The 17,596-nt window shown below is 42.3% G+C and overlaps 1 protein-coding gene across 9 annotated transcripts in view; it reads left to right on the top strand.

Annotated features, from left to right (window-relative positions):
* Positions 1–17,596, top strand: part of DENND2B (DENN domain containing 2B) — a 155,082-nt gene that overhangs the window by 29,523 nt on the left and 107,963 nt on the right. For 4 of the 9 annotated variants that reach the window (XM_038180497.2, XM_038180500.2, XM_072039361.1 and 1 more), the window contains one exon: positions 6,045–6,136. The gene's annotated coding sequence lies outside the window, so the exon portion shown is untranslated. Of the gene's footprint in view, positions 1–5,486; positions 5,551–6,044; positions 6,137–6,638; positions 6,856–12,387; positions 12,412–17,596 lie in introns of those variants that run through there. The other 5 variants (XM_072039357.1, XM_038180499.2, XM_072039359.1 and 2 more) reach the window with 5 other exon arrangements.

Here is a 17,596-nt window from a genome sequence, read left to right as displayed (position 1 = left end):
TTCGAGTCTCTTGGCTAATAGGATTTGGAAGATAAGATCTATCCAGTCAGAGGGGGTTGCATAAACTTCCTGTGAACTTTTATAGCTGGCGATCAAAAGGAATCACAAAACACGTTGCCGTTTTTTATCTATTTATTTCTTTATTTAGAAGCTCAAAGAGAGCACAGAGCTATCGGTTGTGTTTTTTCTCATGTAAACAAGGTGATGTCATACTGGATGCTCTGGCTTAGGCCCTCTGATTTCCCATTTTGTGTTTAAATTAAGAGCTCTTTTGTACAGGGTGGGAAAGCATACAAAAATCACCCCAACCAGCATGCATGTTCTGCTTAAGAACCAGCACTGCATTATTGAATGGATGCGTCCTTGTGTTCCTTGCTTTCCTGGCTAAGAGATGCTCTTCCCCTTATGAGTGCAACAGAAATTGTTCCCAACAGCATCTTTGTTCTCTGTCCCATGGCCTGAGTGAAAGTTGTTTTGTACAGGAAGGGCTACCTGACACCAGTTTGAAAGGTGGAGATTTAGCTTAAAGGGTCTGTCTTTTCCCATCGTTTATGTGCTCTGAGAAGGATTCTGCCTCTTCACGTTAAATCAGAGTTTTGCAGCACTTGTTCAGCTGTACACAAAATGCAGTGCTCCCAGAGTTGGACTCATGAATACTGCTTGCATTGCAATTCCAGGTGTGAGGGGATCTGTTTTTTCACTTGCCCTCCAGTCCCATGTGTAGCATGTTGCATTGCAGGATGTGCGTTGTGATCAAGGACAACAGAAACTTGTCCTTTGGCTGTTACTTAAAAGAAAGAGAGGTGAACAAAGACAAACCGAGATATCTTGCATTCATGTAGGGTTAAACCAGAATTCCTGCGGAATTTCAAGCAACTCATTGACATCTCTGCTGGTATCACTTCCTAGAGGAAGTCTGCTTGTCTCATTTGTCCCTCTTCTTGGGACACAAATCCATGCTTAGTAGGGAAATGTATGCAGTAAATAGTGGCATAGGAAGAAGCTAACACCTACAAAGAGCAAAGTTGTCTCGTTTTGTCCAGACAGAACAAAGTGTCCCTTCAGGAGCTTCTCCCCTCCACCAGTTGTGGTCCCACTGCTTCCTGCTCTACCTTTTTGGGCACGCCTGGGATGCAGCACAGACTCGCACAGGAAGGGTGTTGTTGGGCATGCAGATGGCTTGGAGACAGGGAGAACTAAGGAGTAGCAGGACTTCTTTAACATGAGCTTCCCAGCTTTTGGTTACCCCTACGGCTTGGCCTGGTGCCACCTGAAGCAGTTGGCAGCACTGGGATGTGGAGGGCTGGCTGAATTGGCTGCCCGGGCCTGGCGCCAGTTCGTATGGCTGGTTGGGCTTCGCACTGCTTTCCTAGCAGGGTGAGCTGTAACGTGTGTCTCCTGTCATGAATCAGGTTGTAGGTATGGGTAATTCTCAGGCCAGGCATTTACGTGAGTTGGTTCTGCATTGTTCGGATTTAAAGCTGTTTTATTAAGGAATTATTCAGCTTATTGCTCAGCAGTTTTTCAGCCTCGTTAGTATGTATAGCATGGGGAGTGTGTCCCGGTTATATCACCAAATAGCATTTTAAAGCTTTAATTGCCAAATAAAATCTATTTCTGTCTGTCTTTTCTAAAACATACAATATTACTAAAGAACCACTTCAGTAAAATATTGTAGCACATGTTTGGCATATTTTTAAGTTCTTTTGAAGTCAATGTTTAAGTGCTTTGCTGAACCGAGGCCTAAAACAATAATAGTCACAATGTAAATCTACTTTATTTCTGAATGAGTGTTCACACAGGAGTTGAAAGTGTGTCAGGTTCTTGTCATGACCTCCCAGGTACAGATATCCTCTTAATTTCACTGAATCTCTCAGCAGCTTTGCCAAATTTTTACCTTGCACCCAGCTGAGAGGTCCAAGTCAGACCCGGGTATGGCAGGCTTTCACGTGCAAAAAGAGACCAAACTGAGTTGGGATATAGAGCCATGAGGGGGCTGGCAACATCCCAAAGTGTGCTCAGCTATGATTAGTTCTTTCCTATATACATACGGTGTGTGTGTGTATGTGTGTGTGTGTGTGTGTGTGTATATATATATATATATATATGCGTGTGTACTTTTTTCTGGGTTAGTGAAGTCAGTACAGTGCTTCAAACATGATCCTTGTTGGGCTGTTAAAGAAGTCATGGAAATTTTTAATTCTGCTTGAAGAGAGAGAGTGGTGGAAATGCTCTGAGCAATGATTCTGATACTGAAACTGGGGAAGACAACAAGTTCATAGCTGACTGATCTTAGGCCTGTGCCTGTGCAGTGCCACTGAAACCACGGGGCTGCATGTGTTGGGTCAACTCCTTTATTGTTTGCTGGGCCGTGACATGTTTTTATACTGCTTACTGTGATACCACAATTCCAGCAAAGCGTGATCTAGTGAAGTTTGAAGTTAGCGTGTCACTGAAGTCAGGGGAAGCTTTATTCACGCCAACAAAGCAGAGACCCTCAATGCGGGGTCGGATGTGCCATCTTGTGGCATTTGCCTCGTTGCCATGCTGTTGGGTGTAATGTTGAAAGATAAAAGATAAAGGCCAATGCTGCAGACTTAATTTGTAGGAGAACTCACCTTGTGGGCCTGCTCCAAAGAATAAGGCAGCTGCTGCACTGGATGTCATCCTCTTGTCCCATATACACATAGGAGTCACTGGGTGTCTTATGCCAAAGTATCGAGCACTGTGCCTCTAAATAGAGAGTAAAGAATACAGTTTATCTAGCATGTGCATGCCGTACGTTATGAGCTGGCTGGGGCCTTTTCCCTTATTTCCATCCCTTTGCAAGTCACTGCCTGGTGATCAGGAAGTGCTGCCTGGTTCTCTGCCTCTCCCAGTGAGGCCAGCAGGAGCTGTGGGCACTTGCCTTTTTGTAGCATTGGGTTAAAACCACACTGGGACAGGGTACCGGAGCTAAACTTGTTGCTGCTGTGTTTTAAGGTTATCTCCGTCTGATTTGATGTATATTCACTGAGGTCTCTAGAAAGAAGGTTGGAGTGTGGTGTAGAGACAACATGAGCAGGAAGAGAAATAAAGTGGTCACCTTCTGTTGGAGGTGGGGAGAGGCAGCCCCCTGTGAAAGGCAAGAAGCTATCTGAGGAGGGTGGAAAAATCACAAATCATTGTATGCAAGTATTGTTATGTGGAACTTTTAAATTATTTTTATTATTTTTTTATTTTTAAAAAGGTGCAAAGAAATATACACCTACCACCGATTTGTGCTGTTGTTGTGGGCGGCTTAGTCTGTAGCTTATCTATTTTCATCTTTTTAAATCCCGAAGTTGATGCTATGTTCTTACCAAGTGAAAATAATAAAACGTCACGAGTCATTTAGAAGCAAATCTGATGTTTGTTTCCTCTCTTGTTGCTAACGATGGCTGCGTGATTTGAAAAGCATTCGGTGAAGAAGCTGAGACCACGCAGCCTGTGGAGTAAGCAGCTCATATTTCCATTCCCCGTCCCAAAGCCACCAGGTGTGCCCTGGTGAGGGCTCTTGCTGTGCTCTCATCCTTTTTGGTGCATGTCTGCTCCTGTGCGTGCCACGTGGCTTCTGCATCTCGTGCCTGTGACCACAGAGCATAGGAAGGAGCATGTCCAACCGGTGAGGAAAGGGAAGTGTATTGGAAATAAGAAACTTAATATCAGCCATATGTGAGTAACGGGTTGTTTGTCTACTGCAGGGGATGAAGATACATATTCTAATGCTTTCTGATCACAGTGTAGCCATGACATTTCTTTCTTTATTTTGCAACTAACCTAGTATTAGCTGTTCATCTTGTCCTCTGTCTGTAATCCTAAATTCTGTCCTTACCCTAACTTTTGCTCTGGAGTGTAGATGTGTTCACAGAAGAGCCCAGGGGGGGAAAAAAAGAAAAAAAAAAAAAAAAAAAAGAAAAAAAAAAAAAAAGATGGACATGGTTCTTGTTTCACATGGGCCAACCTGAACAAAACATTTTGCCTCATGGCCAGGAGTTAATCAGGAGTGTATTTGTGAGGCTTGGAACAGAAAGGTGCTTGTCTGGGGTCTCTGGTCATAGTTACCTGCCTGAGACCAAACTGTGGGCCGTAGTTCTACTACTGTACTTTGTACTTGCATAGTTGTGCATGCATGATATATTTTAACTACTTCATTTGTTTTGTCTGGAGCTGTTGACTGTAACTGAGTGTATGCACTGAATGCAATGAGCGTTTTCAGTTGTTTATAAATGCTAAAGCACATGTTCCCCTGAGATACTTGCCATGGATGCAGATGTGGTCTCCTAATGAAGTGCTACAGAGCCTTGTGATAAACTCTGGAGTAGGACATGATGCAGATGGTTGGTATATGCTCCCGCATTACCAGTAATGGGGTCTGTAGGAAATCTGAGATTGATGGACAAGACCCGATCACTTCACCCGCCCATTGATCAATTCATAGTGTTGTTCTTAAAATATATATATTGTTTTTATTCCTTTCATGTATTTGAGCACTCCCTTTGCATTGGTGCTGGGTAAAACATTCCTTTCTTGGGAGGAGTTACCTGCCTTCCCCTTTCCCCAGTTACACGGCTGAAACTGTGCCCACTTGCAGCATGCAGTGAGTTTAACCCAGTCACACACCAAAGGGAATTTTTCAAGACAAAAACATGTAATGGTTTTTCATGTTTGGTTCCTATGGTTCTGCTGGGCTTTGCTGGTGTGCTGTCAAGGGAACTTAGCATGAACTTGCAAGCTTAGCGTGTGCCACACTCATGTCTAGACAAACTGTTTAATGTGATGTCATTCTGGTGTCTTTTGGATTCTTCACAGCTGAAGTAATTGTCCTGATGTTCCTCTACCTGTGAAAAGTCTTCATGCAGTTCTTGATTACGGTGTAAAATACGCTTCGTGTAGCCTTTGTGTAGTGCTTTTGGTAGGAAGAGAGGTGGTTTGAGTGTACAGTCCACTGGGAGCTCTGTCATTCATGAAATGTAGGGTTTTCAGAAGTACAGTCGACACTATGCTCCAGTGTAGCTTATATCTTATAATATGTGATGTGTAGAGACAAGTGGTCACATAAGACAGTTCAGCTACCTCAGACAGTCTGTGGTCTTTTTTTTTTATCCCACCTTTGTTATCAAGCTGCAAACACAAACTGAATAGAAATACGATGGAACTTTTTAATGTCTCCTTGTGTGTGAACCTACCTGTGTTGGTTATGTAATGTTCGTACACATTTTTGTATGTTGTAAATAATACATAAGTGTTATTTAACACTTGTAAATAACACATAAGTGGTTGCAAATGCTGCTTTTATTTTAAATATATAATGCAGGGGTGAAATGTCATAGCAGCACAGTGACATGGTTAACAGAGAAAAAAATAAATTTCCTATTTCGCACAGCACAGTCAGCTTTATATTTTTATGCCCACTAGAGGGACTCTTGCTTATACTACTCCCTGCAGAAAGCAGAGTCACGCAGTCCCTTTAGTATCTTTTCTGCAGCTTTAAAACTCTGAATGACTGACTCCGGTTAAATCCTCTGAAGAGTAAGTCTCCAAGTTGTCTGTCAAAGTGTAAAAACTTTGGGCACAGTGCTGTTCTTCTGAGTCCAAATATTTTCCTGAATTTTCTTAATACTCTTTGAGGGAAAAAAAAAAAGAGAGAGAGAGAAAAAGTATTTTTTTTCGCGCAACTTTTCAGTTCAAGCTTTCCCATATGACATTGCTGGGGATTAATTTATTTATTTTTTTTTGTCCAAGAAAAAATGTTGTGTGTCTTTGTTTGGAATTAGCTTTGGTTTTGCAACAATACTGCCAGTGAATAAGGTAAATCAATCTGTTCTTGAACTCTCCAATATTGAAATGGGTTTCTCCTTTAACTGGGAGATACTGAGTTTTGGGTAAGAGGCATGTAAACTTATAGCCAGTATGAGAGAAATTCCAAATATATCTGCTCTTTCTTGTTTAGCTGGGGGATCACTTTGTTTGCATTGTCAAAAAGCATTGCATGCTCCTGACCAGATTTTTCTTCTTAATTACAGAAACATGAAAGGATACAGGAAGTCCTGAATGACCACGATGAATAATACCTGTGCTAATTAGGTCACTGGCTGGGTACTGGGAGAAGAACAAGGTAAGCAGTCAGGCCATGCCAGCAGCATTTCATGTAACCTGCATGATTGTGTTTCAACAAAGCCTTAGTGCTTTCAGATATCAAATTCATAACAAGTTGCGCAAAGACAAATAGCCTGCAGGCTTGAATGCGATAGATTCACTTTTAGTTCAGAGCTATGACAAGCAAACATCTGTTTTCCTTCCTGAGGGAAAAAAGTATAAGTTCTGTGTTACATTTTGTTTCTCTCTCTCTCTTTCTTTTTTTCTTCTTCTTCTTCTTTATTTTATTTTATTTTTAATCCTGAATTGTTGTTTTCTTTTTAAAGGCAATATCTTTGATTTCAACAATCGATTCATGACCAAAGCTCAGCTTCCTGGGCTGACTCAAGGGAGGGCTTGGAGGAGGGGTGGAATGCTTCAAAAACGTAGCTGATGAAAAGGCATGCTGTTTGGTGGATGCCTCCCAGAATTGTTTAAATGTGTGTGCGCGCGCGTGCGTGTGTATGAAAAAAGAGAGAGAGATCTCCATGACAACTGGCCCGGCCAGTCTGTGTTCTCTGCAATCATTTTAGCTGGAATCAGTGCTGCGAAAGGTCATATGAAGGAGTTGTGGGAAGCACAGCAGGTATTAGACGCTAAACGACTGGTTTTCTGGTAGCCTCAGATAATAAGACAGAGTTTTGTCTGGGAAATACAAATCTGAGAATGGAGTGGAAAGGGAAATGCTCCAAATTTCAGGTAACAAAAACTGCTTTTTAAATGTTATTTCCTACCATTTTAGAGTGCTTTATGTTTTTTTTAAATCCTCTCTGTGGTGTTTACTCCCAGCCCGAGTGTCTGTGCTAGCTTGGATTCCCTAGCTCTGGGGAATGATGTCATGCAGCAACAGTTGGATTCTATTAGCCAGTGAAAGAGGAAACATCCTGCATTTTTTTTTGGGGAAAAAAAAAAAGATGCTTTGGCTCTTTGTTGAATCTTGTGCAAAGGCTGCAAGAAGTGTTCAAAAAAAAAAAGTTTCTAACAATTTAATTCCCTGAAAATGTCATTAGGACCTAGAAAACACCAAAACCACTGCAAAAATTACTGCTGTATGCAAGAAAATAATCATGGAAGTGTTACGGAATTCAGGAAACTTTTTTTTTTTTCCCCCGGATGTTTCTATATGCATCTTTAATGAGAAAATTAATTGCATTTTAATTGAGCAGAGGATTTGGAACCTCTACATGCTTGGGATCCTTTACCAATTGTTTGGAGGATGTGCTGCTAAAGAGTTTCTTCTGGGTTGGGCTCTGTCTCAATCTGCTGCTTATGAATAGATGATGCTGGCAGCATTGTTCTTAATACGGCTTTCAGTCCTGGAGTGTTTTTTTCATAGTTTTAAGCTAGCCTTTTTGGGAGGGGTTGGGAGGGAAATACAGCAAAAAACCTTAATTAAAATCTAGCAATTGAAAGAGGCTTTTTCCTCCCCTTTAATCAGAGTTGTTTGTTAAATGCTGTAGTTCACAGTCAATATTGGGGTGGCATTCATAGCATTGTAATAACTAAAGTAAAATTACTATGTCTTAATGAAGAGACTTAGAAAATTGATACAGTTCTACTTTGTTGAACATCATAAAAAATACACTGTACTGATAATTGTGATGAGAAGTTTAGGTCACTCCTGCATTGTTTAAAACTCTCCTGCAGCAGATGCTTGTTTCTACTTTTATGTTGCTTTGCTCCCTTCTGTGCATTTCAGATGTGATCCAAAGTGTGCTGGAGTCCATGGGAGTTTTCCCATCAACTTCAAAGGGCCTGCTTGTGAACTTCTCAGCCTCTGTTTTAGTCTTTTGACTGCAGGACCAGGCCACAGGCTCTCACTTTCCTTTCTTGAACTTTCCAAACAGAGGGTCTTTTGTATTCCAACAAACAATACCAGACACTGCTGACTGGCTTCCGTGTGGCTGCTAGCACACACTGGAGATGATGATGATGCTTATTTCTGCTTTCTGCTACCATCATTCTAGGTAGGGAAAAGTGCAGTGAAAGGAAATCAAATCCACCTGTCCACTTCTACACCCCACACAAGACTATTATTTCTACGTGTGTGTATGTGTGAGTGCAAATTGTTCCTCGATTAAAGGGCAGAATCAGATGTGCTTCCAGGAAGACTTTCATGGGAAAACACTGTTATCACTGTGATCCCTCAGCAGAGTACTCATGAGGCTGCCACGGGGAAGGCAGTCTTTCTGCAGCACACATACAGAACTGACAAGCTGTCTTCTGTGAAACCATCACTAATCAGCACAGTCTAACACTTTGTCCCCCTTTTCAACCAGATTTGGCCAGCATGACTCTGTAAATAAAATACTGCTGTGACTGAATATTAATGAACAGTCTGGTTCAAAAATTAGTAACTTTTCCTCTGTTTGATTATTGGGAGGACTTTAATTAAGAAATCCTTGTGCCATTCTTTAGCAAAAATTAATTATCTGGGGAGCTGATGTATTAGTTCAAACAATCTTCCTCCTTAAGAAGTAATTCCATGATGATTACTTAAGTTTAAGGCTCATTTGTAGAAAAAATGCTATTCATCCCTGAAATTTCCAAGACAGAAATGATGATGATGATGTTCAAAATCTGAACCGCTGCTTGCAAGTGCTTACGTTTTGCAGACAGTCAGTTTGATACCTGAGAGGTCTCTGCCAGGTGTTGCAAAGCGGGCATCCCGAAGGCAATAGTTGCTTTTTGAAGTCTACCTTTTCTGTGGTGCAATGCAGCAGGGAGTCGGGTGAGCTCTGTCGCAGTGTTTCTGGCCAAGTGGCATTTCCCATTGTGGCTGTCTTGTAGTATTTACCTATTACTTTGTCAAATGATACAAGACATCATTTCCCTAGTACTTAAATATAACTTTCAAGTGTCCTAGCATTCTGAATAGCTCCAAATGAAATTTGCATATGTAATATACAACATAGATCTTACCAGTAGGAAATTAAAAAAGTTAATCACTCATAATATATTTATAACTGCACTCATAACAAGATACCTGCTAGCTGACCTACGAAGGCTGGTCTTAAATGTAGCCAGCTGCACACAGGCGTTGGCACACTATATTTTTTTTTTCCATTCATTAAGGGAGTAAACAATTCAAGAAGGCTGCTGCTGTACCCAGTAACTTGTGTGGAGTTGTCACAGCAGTTTGTGTAGGAGCAGTGGCTCTGAGCAACACAGATCCTGTGGGCACGTACTCCTACATCTGTGCATCTTGAGGAGAACCTTGTTGGTCCCATGCACTTTTCTCCGTGGGCTCTGTGCCCTCATTCTGTCCATGGATAGCGAGTGTCTCAGAGTTTTCCAGAGAGCTGGATGTGTTCTTTGATAGGATTAGCTGTGTTGCCTCATTGCAGTTTAGAGGGAAAGTGAAAGGATGTGGCAGAAATCAGAAATGTTTTTTTTTTTTTTTTTTTTTTTTTGCCTCTCCTTGATTATCTAACAAGTAATGAGTTTTAATTGCTTGTTTTATCTTTGATAAGATCATCTTTTGTGTAACTGCTCATGCTCCATCTACCCCACAGGCTGATGTGTATGTTTCCCTGTTGTCAGTTGCAGTGAGTTCCAGGTTAATTGCTGTGTGCATGGTTGTCTTTATTAGCTGGAAACAGTCTGATATGTGAATGAAGTTATCTAGAAGTCTAGGACTGACTTTGTCATACTTTACTGACTTTGTCATTCAGTGCGTGTTTCTGTTCTTACTCCATTCTCTAACTAACTAAAGTCTTCATTTTCTCTTCTGAAAGTCCAAGACACTATAAAAACAATGTAGTTGTCTCTGTTTCTACAGTTTGAAGGATGATCACCCATTACAGATGTGGTCAGGTGTACCATTAAATTCTTGAACATGAGATCAGTGTTTTCCTTATGTAACCTTATGCTTACCATAGATACAATTTGTGGATTGAAAACAACAGGGCTGCATATTTGGAAGAGCTTCTCAGGAGGATGCTCAAATCTTTCCTCCATTTTCTGTAAGTTAATTTCGGTTCCACCAGTGTGAACAACCAGTTGCACTGTTCTTTCTTCTTGTGTGTTGTCTTCTGGCCATGGTGACTGAGTGACTTTTGAAGGTGTAACGCGTGAAGTGCAAAATGATTTGATCTGGGCAGCACACGCTGGATATGAGCGTGGCTACCTTTAATTGCAGGAAGAACCTTGAATTGATTGCACTGTCATTCTGCTCTGCAGTGCAGGGGCTCATTAGTGCTAATCAGTGATCTCTGTTCTGCCTTTGCATCTTTGACCTAGTTGCTTTTCTGAACTTAATGCAGTTGCTAGCGTGACACAAAGCAGACTCTTGGCACGGCCCTGATCACAGAGCAGGGAGAGATCTGGCAACTTTCACACAAATCCATTATAATTAAGGCTTCCGGTCTGGGATTTAAACTTCTTTCTCTTAAAAGCCTGAGAAGCATTTTTTTTCTTTCCCCTTTCTTTTTCTTTTTAATTTTTCAGGCTGAAAATGAACCTTCTGTTGGTAGAGCAAAGTCCCCTGATAGCACTGGCTGCTGGCAGACCTGGGAGAGAGGCAGGTGCTTTTCCCGTTCCTTCAGCAGGCTTTGCAAATGTGCTCCTATCCCGAGCACGTTGGGAGCAGAACCTCCCAGGTTTTCCTCAGTTTCACGTGACAACAACAGAGGCTACTAAGCAGCTAGGAGAGTGTTGCACAGCTGGCTTTCCTCCAGTGCCAGATCTTATTCTGAGTTCCAGCCCCATAGCATGAATTCTCTCAGCCTACTTGGAGCCAAACTGCCGTATGCAAGGGGTGTTCAAAGGAGTCCCATTTCCCCATCCAGTCAGAGGCAGAGTTCCCAGCTTGAACAGTTTTTTTTTGGTTTTGTTTTTGTTGTGTTCCCCCCTGCACCTCCCAGTGTAGTTTGATGACAAGAAGATGAATCAGAGGCTAAAACTTCTGCCAATGGCAAAAGTGCAATTTGGCACTCTTTATGCAGCTGGCATCCAAAGGATACAAGCCATCAAATTATCCTGTGCTCCTGGTCCAGCTGAGCCTGCTCGTTTATGGCCAGAACATCCCTCCCCTGCCTTGAAGCATGCTTGAAAGAGGAAAGGCATCACTACGCGTTTACCACAGTAGGGACAGGCTGGGGACAGGTCGACAATTTTGATGGTGCAAAATGTGCTCCATACAATACGCTTTTGTGCCTCCTTGGTAGAAAGCAAAAGGCAAGTTGAGAGCTGCAACAGCATGCTGCACAATTCGTGTTCCCATGTTTCAGTCTCACACAGGCCCGGCCCATGCAGACCTGCTATTATTAGTTTTAGAAGGAGAAGAGCTGACAGCTGATTAATTTGAATGGAGTATTCCAGAGAGCTGTTTTATGGCTGAGTTGTCAAGAGTGGCAAGCCAAGGAAGTATTGATTAAAGTTAAAAAGAAAATCTCTGATGTAGAACACAATCTTGTTTATCCAAAAGATTTGCAGGGGACTAAAGCATCTTCATACTGCTCTGCTGTCAGCATGTTCAAACTTGTGCTGGGGTAGGTGAGAAGCTGCACAGCTCAGCCTCTTGCACTTTTCACCCAGTGTTTCCTGAGAATGCTCCCCTGGGGTGTCCTGGGATGTTCTTAGTAGGAAGAGGACACATTAAAATACAGTCTTCATAAAGTTGCCTGAAAATAATTTCAGGTGACTCATTCTGGTACTGGCTTTAGAAAAAAGTCAAGTTGGTTTCAGAACGAAGAGTGAAAAAACATTTTTGGTACTGGATATGCTCTGTGGAATCAGCTCTCTGGATTAGAGCTGCTTTGTTCAGCATCACATTGCTTTTCACCATTGCACTGACCCTGCTAGCTCACACTTTGGGCAGCAGATTGACTTTTGGGAACATATGAAGACCAAAGGGCAAACGATATTTTTGCAGCGCTCTTTTATTAGTAACAGCACATTGCAGTAGGGTTGCAAGCTGAGTGGTGTCACCCTCTGGACATGCACAAAGAGCTGTCTGTCCACTTCTCTCCTTTCCTGTGGCAAGCACTGCCCTTGTCAAGTTGCCTGTAAGCCAGACGCTGCTCCCCAGCATGGGCGGCTGAAGCACAGCTCCTGCTGGAGGCTCTTTCCCTTGCCTGAGTCTTCAGCAGGGAAGGAGAGCCAGTCCTGATCGTGGTTCTGCACAAGATGATCTGCGTGGGTGTTCTCTCTCCAACTGCAGTGAGCCTCTGCCATGACACTGTAATGTACCTGCTCTCTGGGACTGTTTGCTCTACCTCTGCTTGGGACTCCGTGGCACAGAAGTTAGAAAAGGTGAGAGCGAAGAATGGCATGGGGTGAGCAGTGGGCTCTGTGGGCTAGGCAGAGGCTGCTGTTGGGATATGGAGGAGGTGATGCTGGAATGGACACGCAGCTGAGGTCCTAACAGACCCTTTCTGTCATATAGCTGATTCTCCCTATAAAATAGATCTGTGGCATGCGAAGGCTGGATGTCAGCAGAGATTGAACCTTAATGCAGTTAGAAATGCTTGCTGCCAGTCTGCACGCTTGGCACTGTGTGTGCAGTGCTGCTGTACCAGCTGCTTGTGCACATATCCCCTCAGCAGGTTATCATCTCTTCTGTGCCAGACCCAGTGGGTAGAATAATACACTGTCAAATCTGGCATTTGCATTAAGATCTGCTTTCCTCTGCTATGGAGACATTATCCAGTGCTCTGCCGAGACGCATCAAAAGCTAAGGTCCCTGCTGCGTTTTATTTACTGTTGGCTGACGTGCATGGACAGTAGAAAACAAATGTAAACACAAATTGGTGCTGTGTACTACAAAAAGCACAGCACGCTTCCTGGGGATTTATGGCCATCTGGGAAGAAGGGAGGAACGGGGGGCAGCCCGAGGTCAGCAGCTGCGGCACCTTGTTGGCAGATCCCAGCACGGTTTCTGTGCCACTGATCGCTCCGGTGAGGTGGGTGGAGAGATCTGCTCTAAAAGTAAGGCCATATCTTCAGGCAGAGGAAGATGAAGCCAGTGGAATTGTGCTGAAGGCTTCCGTAATTTTTCTGGAAAATCCACGTGTTCTGGATGTGGCAGGCTGATGGCAAAGTGCCCGCTTGTGTGGAGATGTCAGCTGTTGGCTAACGGCAGCTCTGGCCAGTCTGTGTGATATCCTTCAGTCCTGAGCAACGCACAGATGCCTCTTCGTTCATCTGGTTAAAACTTTCATGTGCAAAAAAAGGCCGCATTAGCTGAAGTTCCCTTGTGCATCTGCTCGATTAGTTGCATAATATCACGTTGGCATCAGCGCTGCTGGTGAGGTAAATGCCCCTTGCCTACAGCAGCAATGCACATGAGGTCAGTATCTTCTGCAACCTGGCATCAAGTCACCTCTGGGGACACGGTGACGAGACAGGCTTCAGAGTGAGCCACCACTTGCTCTGGGAAAGACGAGCCCTTGCTGCCTGTGTTGGTGGCAAATGAGATGCTGGCTCATGGAAACATTATAATGTTGTTTTTTTTTTTTGTTTTAAGCACAAAGGACAAACCTGTTGTGGTATTCCCAAAACAAACCAGTCCAGGACCTTCACAGCATCTGGGTGAACCAGAGAGCCTGCTAGGCTGTTTCACTACTGCCCACCACTGAACAGGAGCAGCAAATCCATCAGCTTGGACAGATTGCCCTTGTGACAGTGATTCATTAGCAGTTGTCACATCAGTTTTGTCTCCATGGCAGCCTCAGGTCTGACAAATGTGACAAAGCTGTGTTTTATCAGCAAATTCCCTAGCAAATCCCTTACTGGCCCTAGTCAGGAAAGCATATGGATAAGAGAAAATTATTCTTCCTTCTCTTCGTTACTGACTGTTTCTGTTCTTTGTATGTGAACCAGCCAGCTAGGACTAGTTGCATTCCTCTGTAATTTGCAGTACCTCCTGTATGTGGCTGAGGGAGTGATGAATTGATACCTTTCATCATTTGTTGAGAAGTTTTATTCATTGTTTCAACAACCAGGGAAACACCAAAGGTCAGACTGAACTTTTGGGGAAACTGAGTGGAAACACTGGTTTCTGACAACTACAGGGCAGGCTGAGGCACCTTTGGGTCAAACTGGCTGGTTTGCAGTGGGCGTTCAGATAGGTACGTTGGCTTCTCCAGGAGAAATACTGGCTGGGGTTCAGCTGTGGAGTAAGCAGTTGGGCTTGCTCTGTTGCAGGCTGTTTGTTTTTGGTTGTCTGAGAGCGAGTGCAGGAGCATTTCATTTATATTTATCTCATAATCTTGTTATCTCCCTTTGAAATTCCTCACTGAACACTATAAGATGAAGCAATATGCAACTTTTTTTTTTATCTGTAGGTCATCTATTAATATGTCGTATGACAAATCGCATACAGATATGAAATGAGGCAAAAAGAGTAAAATGATGGACATTCAGAAATCTCTTTTTATCACCAAGCTTTCAATTTTGAAATCTAGAATGACCTGCAATATAAGTATTTGATCTTTTTTTTTTTTTTTTTTTTGCTGAGAAAGTAAAAGGAAGGAGGAAGATATTAGTTGAATAAACTGGATAATCTGATTTAAAAAAAAAAAAGAAAAGAAAAGAGTTAGAGCTTTGGAAAGTATAATATAATTGCCCTTTCCTGAATTGAATCAGCTCTGTTCATAAGCATTCAGTCCATCTATACAGGGAATTGCAAACAGGATACAGCTTTGCTAATACTGGCAGGTAATGGATTTTTTTTTCCTTAAGCAATAGACCACTTGGGCTTTGTATCAGAAGGTCGTGAGGCTGTATCCTGATACTGCACACTGGTCACGTGCAGTCTAGCTGATATCTGTGTGTATGGTATATACGTGTGAATTACTGCTCACCTCAGCTAGCTGTATAAACAGCACTGAAAATGTCACCAGCAATATTTTGTCTCCAAACCCGTTTTTGTTCAGGAAATCCTAAATTTGCCCAGTGGAGATCTCCAAGAGAGTAGAGGCTAGCCTGCTTAGATCAAGACTACATTCTGGGACTGACCATCTCATTCGACCACATCCAGGCTGTGCACAGGCAGTGGTGCTGAGGAACTCCCAGGCTGGTGTTTTCCAGCTGGGTCTTGTGCTGCAAGGAATAACTTTTGGTTTACATTTTTTAAGCAAATTCAATCAGACTCTCTATTTTGAGAGTGAGAAGGCTTACTAAGAAGGGGAAGGTAATGCTTAACTAATGAAGTATTTCTTGACAAGATTTGACATTCTGTTATGTCTCTGACAATGAAAATACGATGGTCATCATTTGAGGACAGCTAGTCAAAAGGGATTGATAAAAATGTTGTATTGTATGAACCTTGTGAGTTAGCCTGACTGACACCAGCATGATTGTTTCCAGAACTTCACTCAGAGTTGTGGGGAGCTAATCACCAGTGTAAGGACAGACCCAGGCATAAGAAGTCAGTCTGGCATTGTCTTTGCCTTTTACTGTGTGGGGCAAAGCCAAATTTAAGTGAAGCAAGCCTGGCAAGAGGAACGCTTGTTATGAGGTCAAGGGCAGCTGGTGGCAACGGTATACAGCATTACCAATTTTATTGCATATTCCTTTTCAAAGCTGCAGCAAAATTAAGCTTTAGTTGATTCATGAAGTTAACTGCGAAATTTCCTCCTCTCCCAGCAGCAGTCACAGCAAGCTACCTCTTTCATTGCACCTTTCTGGAATGCAGTGGTCAAGCAAGAAATTGTGAAAGCATCGTAGTGAGCTCAGGTTGCTAGGATGTTTGAAGAGAAACTACTCAAGTGAAACTAACTTTATGGTGTGTGTGTGTGTGTTTTTCTCTCCTCCTGTACAGTGTTCAGAATGGTAAGACCTACTCTGTGGCTAAGTTTCCTAGGTAGCAAGTATAATAATAACTGGATTAATAAAAATGAGGCCTGACAGCATCGCTGTTGAATTAACTGCCCTACTGCCTTACTTTTACCTCTAACTCTCCAAAAGACAGACAGACTCACACACACAAACTGGTTTTGAAGAGCCTTTAATTATCTTCTGATTAAGAATTATCTTCTGGTAGGAAGAATAAATCAGTCAGCGTGTACGTCCATTTGCTCATTTCTTTCCTGTCACAAATCTGTGGTTAAAAATACAGTACTCACAAAATCTCTTCATCCAGAATCTTAATGGGAAGTTTGTATTTCTATTCTGTTTCTGTACCCAGCACATTCCTGCAGGCAGTTCAGAAGGGGAAGTGGAAAACTGGCTTTTTAGAACTGTGCAAAAGTGCTTAGTTTCTTAGCTATTTGCATCCAAGTTCGGGATTTTTACTCTGACTTTAAAATCTTTTCCAAGAAAACCGAATTTGAAGCCCAGACAGTATTCCCATATAACTGACTGAGTCATCTTCCTTGGGAATTGAGGGATCACTATCGCCTAATAACTAAGATGACCAGATAGTTAGGAATTTGTTGTAAGCTTATATTATACCGCTTATTATTCTTTCTTATTATTGTAAAGTCATATATGGAGAAAAGCTGTTGTTATTCTGAAACCGGTTTTCTTTGTATTGATGTAGTGGCAACCAAACCAAAAAATGGTTGCACTCATGAGGAGTAAGATGGAGAATTTAGACTGTTGTAATGCTAGTTCTGGTAGTTCCTGTAATAACATACTCTGCAGTAGCTGGAGAACACGCACCCAGTTTGGATGCAAAATTACTCCTCAAATTCAGAAGTACTTTCTAGAGAGAGACAGTATCAATTTTCGGAAGTATTTGAGTGCTCCGTTGGACTAAGACGTTTTAAAATTGTAAGAAACAGTTGGAAGCTTTATTGAAATAAAAATGAATTTGACTTGTAGGTAGATGTGGTAATTCTGCTAAAAATTCATTACAGTTAAGAGACTTCCAGGTATCTATTGTGGTCCAAGGACAATGCTCTCAAAAGCCCCAACGCCCTACTGCCTTCCAGAAATGTTGAAGTGCTCTGGAGGTAGAACTCAAATTCTGTTAAGCACCTTTGCAAGCTGTTCCTGTACCTTTGCTCTGTGTTCTAGTGTGTGCTAAAATGATGTATCTTTGAACTGATATGAAGTCACGTTGGCCAAACTGTATTTACTTTTTTTTTTCAGATAGAAAAAGCGTGCTTTTCAGGTCTACAATTATGTAGCATCACCACTGTAGCAAGAAATATAAACAGTTTTCATTTTAGATGAAAAGAGAAATTGAAACCAAGTTGTCCTGAGCCGTGCAAAAGCTGCTTCAGCAAGGGCAAAGAGGATCCAACTGGGGGTCTGGGGTCTTTGGGCAGCATACCTTTTGCAGTTGTTAAACGAAAGAGTGGTCAGGAGCAAAAAGAATAAGAGATAAAAAAAAAAAAAAAGTGATGAAAGCACTTTTGGCTTCTTGTGGCACTTCTTGTGGCACATTGCTTTCTTACATGGAAGGTGAACCTCTTTCTGATGGAGTTATAGCTGCCACGCTCTTTAGTTAACATAAAAACATTAAAAATACTTGTTACCTTAGTCGCAA

The sequence above is a fragment of the Anas platyrhynchos genome, chromosome 5 (assembly GCF_047663525.1).
Source record: "Anas platyrhynchos isolate ZD024472 breed Pekin duck chromosome 5, IASCAAS_PekinDuck_T2T, whole genome shotgun sequence".
Classification (NCBI taxonomy): Eukaryota; Metazoa; Chordata; class Aves; order Anseriformes; family Anatidae; genus Anas; species Anas platyrhynchos.
Note: the sequence above shows the minus strand (reverse complement) of the source record. Positions and strands in the feature narration are given on the sequence as shown.